The sequence below is a fragment of the Fukomys damarensis genome, unplaced genomic scaffold (genome assembly GCF_012274545.1).
Source record: "Fukomys damarensis isolate Sample0158 unplaced genomic scaffold, DMR_v1.0_HiC HiC_scaffold_12, whole genome shotgun sequence".
NCBI classification, from domain to species: domain Eukaryota; kingdom Metazoa; phylum Chordata; class Mammalia; order Rodentia; family Bathyergidae; genus Fukomys; species Fukomys damarensis.
This window is the reverse complement of record NW_022900924.1, coordinates 38,392,168-38,403,471: the sequence shown is the minus strand read 5'-3', so window position 1 is coordinate 38,403,471 and position 11,304 is coordinate 38,392,168. Positions and strand designations below refer to the sequence as shown.

Below are 11,304 nucleotides of genomic sequence, written 5' to 3'. Positions count from 1 at the left end.
ATATACATACTTATATTTAACTGAAAGCTGAACCTCAACGACAAACTAGATCAAGCAGAACAAAGAATGTTTGAAGTTCTGAATCATGGCAACACAGAGGAAGCAGCCCTCACAGAAAGCTCCAGAACATGAACCAAGGTCAGTCCGTGTGCAGCTATGGGAGGCAATAGAGTCCCCAACCACTGGCAGGGTGGGGAGGAATGAAGAACAGGTGAAATATAGAAAAAAGAAAAGCAAAGTAAGAAGTGAGACCACCCCACTATGCAGATGCTGTTCCCACCATAGGAATGAAAACTGTGCCATTCTGTGAAAAGCACAAAATGTTCCAAAAAAGAAGCTGGGGCCAGCTGCAGCTGGGCACTGACCTGAGATGCTAGGGCCCCAGTGCTAGCAGAGCCATGCAGTCCCCGCTGACACACTAGGACTTGACCCAGAGTCTGCGATAACAGGAAAGTACCTCCCTACTCCCAGTGTGGATTCCCAGACAAGGCCCATTCTGTGAAACAGAAAACCCTTCAGGGGAAGAAGCCACTGGTGCAGATGCAGTGTAGTGCTCACCCCAGTTACTGTCCTCAGCGTCAGCCCAGCTGAGTGGTTCTTCAGGTGGGACATGGTCGAGAGTCACAGAAACTAACAGGGGGGAGCCTTCCCTGTCACAGGCACCATGTGAGCCACAAATCAGGTTGAAACTTGGAGGGCTGTGGTGTGGCTAGAATTGGCAGTGTGAGATGACCCAAGGTCCACACTCGGCCCTTTGTTGCCCTGCACCAGACTTTGAGAGAACTCATGCAGAGAGAGGCTCAAGGTACTGAGTTAAGGCCAGAAGCTGCAAATGACCAGTCTTGGCTTGGCTTCTCCCTCCGTGGCACTGGCCACAGCGGTAAATGAGCGCTAGAGAAAAATGAGGAGGTTGGGGCAGCGGGGACCCACAGGCTCCAGGGGTGGATGGAAACAGCCTGCCTCTGCCGAGAGGAGCTCCTCCCTAACTCCAGATGCCACTGAAGCCAGGCTGTCATGGGTGGGCTGAGACAAGGGAGTGCATGATTCTGGAGACTGGAGAGAGAAAGATAAGAGGAGCTTACTGCAAAGTCCTGGCTGCCCTGGAATTCGGGCCGAGTTCACTGGACAAAGCAGAGCAAATGCCTCCTTACTGACCCTGAGAAGAGTAGAAGCTCGTGAATGTGGTGGGGTAAAGACACCAGCGCTTTTGCCCCTTGATTGGTAATTTGTTTTAAATGGTGGCTGGTCTTCATGTGTGCGTGAGTGTGAGTGCATGCGTGTGTATGAGTGCGTGTGAAGAGTAGCTGTTTTGGTTTTCTGCTTTTGCTCCATAATACCTCCCCTTATTTTGTCCTATAGGTCCCACACCAAGGATTACTCCATAGGAATCTCTATATTTGTTTGGCTGTTCAATCAATGAATTGATACAATGCCCTCTCCTCTTCTCTCCCCTCTAATCTGTATTTCCATTCTTTCTGAGCCCTCTATGTTTCCCTCTGCATATCTGCTTGTCTACTTTTCCTCTCTTTTTTCCTTTTTTAATATTTTATTGTTTTATTCTCTATTTTTTACTTTTCTTTCTACTTTTATCTTGTATGATTTTCTCTTTTTTCTATATACTATTTGAAATACTCAAGTATCATGAATGATTAATTTTGTGTAGCCTACAATATCATATTATTCTGTTTCTTTTTCTGGGTTAGTGAAATTGAAGAGAGCTTTTCCATCAAGTTCTTAACTGCCACATAGTCTATGGTAAGCTTTCCAATGTTGATGTTACTGGTAGTTTTCCCTCCTCTTAAAGAAGTCCTAGGGACTGAATCAATCACTTAGAAGAGGGTGACTGGGAACTCTTACATGAAGCCTTACCCACAACCCAGGAAGCCTTTCCCCCACAAAGGGAAATAGCTTACAAAAAGAATCCCACATAGCATTCTATTTAACTGCTCTACAAACTTCAACACATACACACAAATACAGAGAGAAAACAAAGCAACAAGATGCCTCCAAAAATGCATAAGTCTCAACCAGATGATCCCATGGATACTGAAGTGTATGAAATTCAAGACGAAAAATTTTAAAAATTGAGTTAAAATGAGCAATGTCTTCAAGAAGGTACAAATAAATAGCTGAGTGAATTAAAGAAGATAGCACAGGATGTGAAAGACTTTAGTGAAGAGATAGAAGCCCTGAAAAAAATCAAGCTGAAACGATGGAAATTAAAACTTCACTAAGTAAACTAAAAGAGCTCAACTGAAAGTCTAGGCAGTAAACAAGACCTAACAAAGAAAACATATTAGGAGTTGAAGAGAGGCTGAAAGTTGTAAAACATGTAGACAGGAACCAACAGTGGCAACAAAAATAAGGAACATAGAACAGACTGCAGTATTTCCTGGATAAATAGAAAATAAATTATTTAAAGCTCATTGGCATAGAAGAAGCTACTTAAATACATACTAATGGCTTAAAAAAACTATTGACTGAAAATATAGCAGACAATTTCCCCAAACTTGGAAATGAAATATCCAGGTAAAGGAGACACTATGGATGCACATCGAGGCGATACTCATAACTGAAATAAATAGGAACACAAGTAAATACCGAATCGTTTCTCTAGTGTGAAAAACTGAAAGTATAAATAAGAAGTAAAAGGTATAATAGATAATGTGAAATAGGAAGAAAAGGTGCAAAGGGGAAAGGAAAGCAGGAAGGCAGGGGAAAAGAAAGAAGGGAATGGAATTAATATGAGAGAATGATAATGAAATCAAAGTCTTTGAAGAGAGGGAGGGAGGGAGGGGTTGAAGGGAGGGCAGGGGAATGGGGAGAAAATAAGAACCAAGGTGGATTATGTAAAGGTGCAAATTCCCAACAATGAATGCCATTATATTGTATACATTAAATGTACCAATAAAATTAATTTAAAAAGAAAGAAAGAAATTTCCCCACTATACATCCTAGTCGAAATGCCAGAAATTTAGAAAAAGAAACAATATCAAAAGCTTTTAGAGAGAAATGTCAAATATTTGATAAGAGCAAACCCATCAAAATAATACCAGATTTCTCAAGAAAAATCTTAAAGGCCAGGAGGCTTGCAGTAAAGTTTCTCTAGCCCTCACAGAAAATAATTGCCACCCTAGATTACAATAGCCTGCAAAGCTATTATTCAAAATAGAGGAAGATATAAAGACTTTCCTTCGTAAGCATGAACTAAGGAAATTCATAACCACCAAACCAACATTGCAGGAAATACTTAAGGAAGTGTTAGACACAGACAAAGAAGGTATCCATGGCATAACAAATGAAAGGAGTAAATCTCATTGGGTCAAAAGATACACAAATGAACAATGGAAATGAATCACACATAAGAAAAACAACAAGACTGCAGTAATGCATACATATCTTTCAATAATGACATTTAATGTAAATGCTCTTAATTCTTCATTAAAAAGTTACATATTGCAAGACTGTGTCTAAAAATCAGCCTTACCTGTATGTTGTCTTCAAGAAACACACCTCATCTGCAGATATAACAGACAAAGTGAAAAGATAGAAAATGATATTCCATACAGCTAGAGACAGAAAGCAAGCAGGAGCATCTATACATATATTCAACAGACTAGACTTCAAACCAAAACTGATCAGAAGAGACAAAAAGTTCAATGTGTATTGGTAAAGAATTCACCAAGAAAAGATAACAGTCTATATATGCATGAATACTGATGCACCTAACTTCATAAAACAAACACTACTAGACATAAAAGGAGGGAGAAGCCCTATTATGGTTCAGGTCTAGAATGTTCCCCAAAGGACTTATGTGTTCAGAAGCACGGTTTTTGGAAGATGATTAGAACATGGAACTGTTATACCCATCGCCATCGGTGGATAATGGACTGATCCACTGACAAACTTAGAGGTAAATGCGCTGTTAGGAGGTAGGGCCATTTACAAAAATTAATTCAAAATGGATCAAATATCTAAGCCAAATACCTGCAACTACTAAAAAAGAAACATAGGAAAAATACACTGGGTTACTGATACAGGCAACAGATGTTTTGTGGATATATAGTGGGACAAATTTATTGTTATGGTATTTATATTCAAATAGGGCAGGAGAGATTATTCTTGCAAGTTACAAATTTTGTTTCTGGGAGCCATGAAGCACTCTTAAATGCATGATGTTACCTTCATAATAATAGCATTAGTTTCAACTATTGTTGTTCATGTCATACGGATATGGCAACTGAAACTCACAATGGTTAAATAACATACAGAAGATGTGTTTTTTCTATGACATGGAGTACTACTCAGCCATAAAAAATGAGAAGCTAGAGTCATTCACAGGAAAATGGATACATATTGAGGCCATATTCTTTTTTGGGGGGAGGGGTTGAGACAGGGTCTCACTATATAGTTGAGACTGACCTGGAACTCACTATGTAGCCCAGGCTGGTCTCAACCTCACAGTGATCCTCCTGCCTCAGCCTCCCAAGTGCTGGGATTACAGGCATATGCCACCATGCCCATCTGTGGCCATACTCTTAAGTGAAATAAATAAGACACATGTGTAAATACTGAATAGCTTCTCTGGTGTGAAAAACTGAAAGTGTAAATAGGATCAATATTGTATAACTGACAATGTGAAATAGTTAGAAAAGGGCTAAAGGTGTAGGGAAAGTGGGAAGGGTAGGGCAAAAGGAATAAGGGAAAAGAAAAAATATGAGAAAGTGAAAGAAATGGAAATGAAGTCTTTGTAAATAGGGAAAGGTGAAGAGGGTGAAGGGAAGGCAGGGGTATGGGGAAAAATGAGAACCAAGATTGTCATGTAAAGGTACGAGATCCGAATGATAAATGTAACTGTACTGTGTACTTAAAACCTACCAAGAAACTCAATGAGAGAAAAAAAATACTCTGATTACATCACTAAGTGCAAAGTTAGGAACTGGACACAAGTCTTTTAATTCCAAATGTAGTGTCCTTTTATTCTTTCATGATGTCTCTTAATATAAACCTGAGGTCCACTGGTTGCCTCTTTTATTCCTCCTTGGTCTGAATGCCTGGGAATCAACACTTGGAGGGGATTCAATGGCACTGCTGCAGACTATTGGAATATCAGTAGTAGGTTGTAGACTTGGCTTTTGTGAGAGTTCAAGTTAATAACAGGCACACTACCATGAAATAATTTTTTCAGTTTTTAGACTACAGAGCCTCTTTCTGAACTCTGGGGAACACAAGTAATCTTACAAAGGTGCAGCTTGCCACGGGATCAGTCTGTAACTTCTGGAGCAGCAGAACAAATACTTATGAGCTGCCCTTTCTCTTCAACTGAAAGGAGTAACTCTGCCTGATCTGTCTACTTGACAGTAATATGAACTCCAGGTTCCACTTCTGTCCTGAATCCCTACCCTCACTGTGTCAGCAGCAGCCTGAGAATGTAAAGGCTGACATTCCTCAGTATATATTCAGATGCTGAATAGTTCCCACTTTATGTTTAGAAAGTGAAAATAATGATATGTGTTGGTGACTGACCTACCCAGTGCGTCTGTAGTGTTTAAGAATGTGGAAGTGGTGGATGTCGTGGAGATTTGATTCCCAATTATGAGCAGTCAATTCTCCTAAGCACTGACTCACTTGTAAATAGCTCTAAAAATGGAAATTATCTAATTAGTTTAAAGTTCTAGACAGAAGAGAAAGGTTTGAAAGAAATGAGTCCCAGCCAGGCTTTTTAACCCAAAGCGATGATCTCACTGTGTTAAGTACCCAGAAGAATAATTAACTGGCTTTAATCGTTTTTTTCAGGTTGTTGGTCTGAATATATCTTAAGTAGAGCATTTGTTTCACATTTTTATTTATTTCTCTTTAGAGTTCTTTAAAAAATAAAATGGCTCTGATTTTAATTAACAGACCAAGAAACTTTTAAAAGACAAAAAATACCAATACATTTTTAAATTCCTAAATAAATAATCTAGTTAATATAGTTTTTAGATTAGGGGCCTGAAAATAGCTCAGATTTGTTAATAAATATATGACAAAATATTTGATTCCAAACTACTCAGTTAATTATCTGGGAAAAACAGAGAGACAATGATTACTGAAAGTGATTTTCGTTCTCCCAAATATTCATAACAAATGTATATACCTTTGCTATCTCAGTATAATCTGGAACGTGATCCTACTGGAAAAAGTTTGCTGTTGAATGAAAGAGAGCTTCAAATGAGACATGGGGAGCATTTATCTGAGAATCCCTGTGATAAACTTATGAAGTTGACAAGTATCTAGATTTAAAATCATTAGGTTAGCATTCTTTTCTTTTTATTCTCCAAGGCAAGGCTTAGATTCCAGCAAGAGGGGCCCCAGGTTAGGCTCAAGCTTTAGGAAGTACTGCTGCATAGAAAGAAATATACTAACCTGTAAGAGGTCAGTAAGGAGCTGCTCAGGTCCCAGGGAAATGCATCTCTGCATCTCTTCCTCATAAGCTAAAAGCAAAACAAAGTAACTGAATGAGTACTTGCTGTTAATGAGATGAGACAGGCACTGTGTGGAGAGCCAGGACGACTTGAGTGATGGAAACACTCAGCTAACAGGTCAGACAAACTCATCATTCTTCTTGGAAACTGGGAAAGCAATGGATTGCTGCATACTGAAGAATAATTTCCGGGTAGTAGCAAATGGCTATTTTTAAATCACTCTTTGTGTTTAAAGACATGTTTCTGAAATTATGGAGAGAGCACCAGGGTATGTGCAACAGGTGCACATAGAGGCTGAGAAAAGTTTTGGGATGAGATAAATTTTATCATTCTAAATTTATTGATTCATATATGATGAATCAGGACACTATTGCGTTAGTATCCAATCAGGATACTGATTGGAAAAGAGAATTGAAAACATATTTAACATTATAAAATATTTTAGATAAAATTTATTAAATTTTGAAATTTAAGTGTTAATGATTTTGACTTAAAATTCTAGCATATATTAAGTACAACATATTGTGACTTTAATTTTGTAGAAATTTTAAATATTTTAAACATCTTTTGAAAATGTAAAAAATCAGTATATTTGCAATATCTTGCATTTGTTTTAATTTACATTTTGAAGAATATATATTCACATTTTGTGTGCTTTGCATAAAATCATATTACTATTTTTTAATCCTTTAGGTCAGGAGAATTAATAATAATGGCTGAAATACAAAATACCTAGGAGCTGAGACAAGAAAGTAACTTATAAATAAAACATGTTAAAACTCCAAAGAAATTATCTTTTGAAACAATAAAATTAAGGTTTCTGATAAACATGAATTATATAAAATTTTAAGCAGAATATTACAAAATCATGTTTTAGTTTTTAAAATATCAATCAAGGTAGTGAGCATGAAAATTGTTCTGATTACAAAACTTGAATGAATCAAATGATTTATTTACCAAATGAAGAGCTTAATTGTTGACCACAGCAGTGAAAATAAAATAATTGCTCTATCAAATTCCCAATTCAGAAGTAACACACGAAACTCTAGCCTGCCTGTTAGAATAAGTTACATTGATGGTATCAGCAAAATGGAGTTTTAAAAAATTTATGAGCTTTATCGTGTTTATTAAAAAATTGTCTTAGAAAATTATCATTACACCCTTCTTGCAGTGTGAACATTTCCTCAAAAACCAGTGCGGTTAGAATTTCTTATGCTACTCCATTGGATGAGCACTGTGCTTTAGAAAATTATTTTGCAGCACAATTTCTTTCGCGTGGTAAAATCGAAACTTCCTTTCAAGTCTATGTTCAAAGACAGCGCATTTGCTGTCTCGTGTTTCACGCCCTACCCTTCAAAATCAGTTTTGACCAGTATATTTTTTACTGAAAGTATTTAGATTGTTGACCACACACACACACACACACACACACGCACGCACACAGAACAACATTTACACTTATGAAAGCACAATTGTGATTACTACAATGAAAACACTTGAACAAATAGCAAACAGTGGATATTTTTAAATAACGACAAGTAAATGCCGATGCAGAACACTGCCGTGATGGTTTGTGGAACATTATTTGTGGCACTGTTAGAATATTAAATGAAATAGTGAAGCATTCTAAATTTTGTAGAAATCATTTCAAAGATTCTCCAATGGCCAAACACAAAATAATACAGAAATAATATAGGGAGTAGACCACTGCTTAGTACTGTTTAGCAAATATTCTTTTTTCTTCCTCATTGAGTTTATTGGTACATTTTAGGTATACAGTACAGTTACATTCATTATTGGGATCTTGTACCTTTACATGACAGGTCTTGGTTCTCATTTTTTCCCCCTTGTCCCTGCCCTCCCTTTGCTCCCTCCTCCCTTCCCTATTTACAAATATTTTATTTCCTTTTTTTCATTTTCTTATATTTTTTTCTTTTCCCTTATTACCTTTCCCCTACTCTTCCCAATTTTCCTACACTGTTAGTCCTTTTCTTCCTATTTCACATTGTTAATTATCTCATTAGGATCTTATGTACTATTATAGTTTTTCACACCAGAGAAACTATTCAGTATTTACATATGTATGACTTATTTATTTCACTTAGGAGTATATCCTCAATATGTATCCATTTTCCTATGAATTAATCTAATTTCTCATTCTTTATGGCTGAGTAGTATTCCATTTTATAGAAAAAAAACACCTTTTTATCCCATTTCTGTTATCTTTCACCATGCACTAAACTAAAATCCAAGGGGATTAAAGATCTAAATATTAAAAAAGAAACACTAAATTTGCTGGAAGACAAGTTAGGCAGAACTCTTGAAGACACTGGCATAGGAAAAGGCTTTATGAACAAATCCTTAGTAGCATGGGAACTAGCAGAAAGAATCAACAACTGGGATCTTATCTTATTAAAAAGCTTCTGCACTGCAAAAGAAACCATCAACAGAACTAAAAGACAACCTACAATGTGGGAATAAATTTTTACCAGCTGTTACTCAAAGGACTGTTATCTACAATATATAAAAAACTCAAAATAATCAGCCCCCCCAATATAAAAACATTTCAAAAATGGGCATCTGAAATGAACAGACATTTCTCAGACAAACAAGTAAAAGCCACAAATAAATATATTTAAAAATGCTCCACATCACTGGTCATTCGAGAGATGCAGATGAAAACAACACTGAGATTCCACCTCACTCCACAAAGAATGGCTGCTATCAAGAAATCAGCCAGTAACAAATGTTGGCAGGGCTGTGGGGAGAACGAGCCCTTCTCCTTTTGTGGTGGGAGTGCAGAATGGCGCAACCACTGTGGAAATCAATATGGAGATACCTCAAAGAGCTGGGACTAGAGGTTCCATTTGACCCAGCCATAGCTCTGCTGGGTATCTTTCCACAAGAATTAAAAGAATCATACCATAGTGATACACGCGCACCTATGTTTATAGCAGCACAGTTTGTAATAGCTAAAACTTGGAAACAGCCCTTTTGCCCATCAGTAGCAAATATTCTTTGTTAACAACTGCCAATACTTACTGAGGGGATTCGCTCAATTTTTATTTTCTCTAGTAGGGTTGGCTCTGTGAATTATAGAACTAAAATCATATGTCTTTAATATGCGTCATTCACTAAGAAATAAGAAGCCATTATTCACAATTTGATTATATAAATGCACTATTTATAATAACTGTAAAATATATTTTATAGAGGTAGAAATTAGGATAAGAACTTTGTAGTATGTTTGTCATGCTTGGGAGGAAAAACATCCTGGAATATTTCAATTACCTGTTTGAAAAGACAGCATATCAATTAACTTTATTACAAATAACATTTGATCAAATGGACAGATGTTCAAACCCCCTCAAAATATAAGAAATGAGAAATGGAAACCAAAAGAATACTAAGAAGCGTCTCTCAACTGTCAGATTTTAGAATTCAAAAAAACAATAGTCAATTGCAACGCTGTGAGGACACATTCACCCTCACACATTATCAAATGAAAGGGAAATTCGTCAAACTTTTGCAAAATAAGACTTAGCAATATTTAAAGTACAAGATACATGTTTCATTTTGACCCCCTGATCCAACTACTGGGAATTTTGACCCCATGATCCAACTACTGGGAATTTTTATTGTATTTTTTAGTTTATTGGTACATTTTAGTTATACAGCACAGTTACATTTATTCTTGGGGTCTTGTACCCCTACATGACAGGTCTTGGTGCTCATTTTTCCCCTTGTCCCTGTCCTCCCTTCACCCCCTCCTGCCCTCCCCATTTACAAACACTTTATTTCCATTTTTTCATTTTCTCATATTTTTTTCCTCTCCCTTATTACCTTTCCCCCACCCTTCCCACTTTCCCTACACCTTTAGCCCTTTTCTTCCTATTTAACATTGTCAATTATCTCATAAGGATCGTATGTACTATCATAGTTTTTCACACCAGAGAAACTATTTGGTATTTACACATGTGTGACTTATTTATTTCACTTAGGAGTATATCGTCAATATGTATCCGTTTTCCTATGAATGAATCTAATTTATCATTCTTTGTGGCTGAGTAGTATTCCATTTTATAGAAAAACCACATCTTCTTTATCCAGTTGGGAATTTTTCTTGAAGATGTACCTCTGACCATCACTGAACTATATTGGAAACAACCCACTCACATTCTTACCCATAATATACTGATTGAATAAAATGTAGAATAACCACACCATAAACCCTCTTTTATTTAAAAAAATGCAGAGACCCCTAGGATATTGCTAAGCACAGTGTTGTATTAGCTAATAATGATATTTGTGATAGATTTGAATTTCTTGAAAATATATAATTTGTGATTTATCTTTATCATTCTTAGTAAATAGTGTATTGCTAATTTTGTTTTTGTAACTGTTTCCATTCTCATAAAATGATTCCCTAGTTTGCATAAACTTTTAGCTACACAAAACTTTCAATTTCTTTATCATTTTGGGCTATGATATGTTAATAAAGCTTACACTGACTTACACTTGATTTTTTTTTTTTCCAGTACCAGGGCTTAAACCCAGGGACTGTGAAGTGAGCTAGATCCCCAGCCCTTTTTTATTTTTGAGCCATACTCTCACTAAATCATCAAATTACCTAGGCTGGGCTCAAACTTGCAACCCTCCTGCCTCAGACTTCCAGAGTGCTGAATCACAGGGATGCTCACACTACTTGTACCTAATTTTTGATAAATGTCCATTAAAAACTAGTCTGAAGCATTTTCTTTTTCCAGAAGTAAGAGTTCCTAGGACTATGTGAACTTCAGAATCAGCTTTGGATTTTTAAGAGAACAGAGATTCCTGGATA

The 11,304-nt window shown here is 36.6% G+C and overlaps 1 long non-coding RNA gene across 1 annotated transcript in view; it reads right to left on the bottom strand.

The window, feature by feature from the left end:
• LOC104867882 overlaps positions 1 to 11,304 on the bottom strand; it is a 20,672-nt gene that overhangs the window by 8,593 nt on the left and 775 nt on the right. The window contains exons 2-3 of the long non-coding RNA XR_781886.1: positions 6,406 to 6,473; positions 3,488 to 3,518 (exon numbers count right to left, since the gene is read on the bottom strand). This is a non-coding gene — a long non-coding RNA (uncharacterized LOC104867882). The remainder of the gene's footprint in view (positions 1 to 3,487; positions 3,519 to 6,405; positions 6,474 to 11,304) is intronic.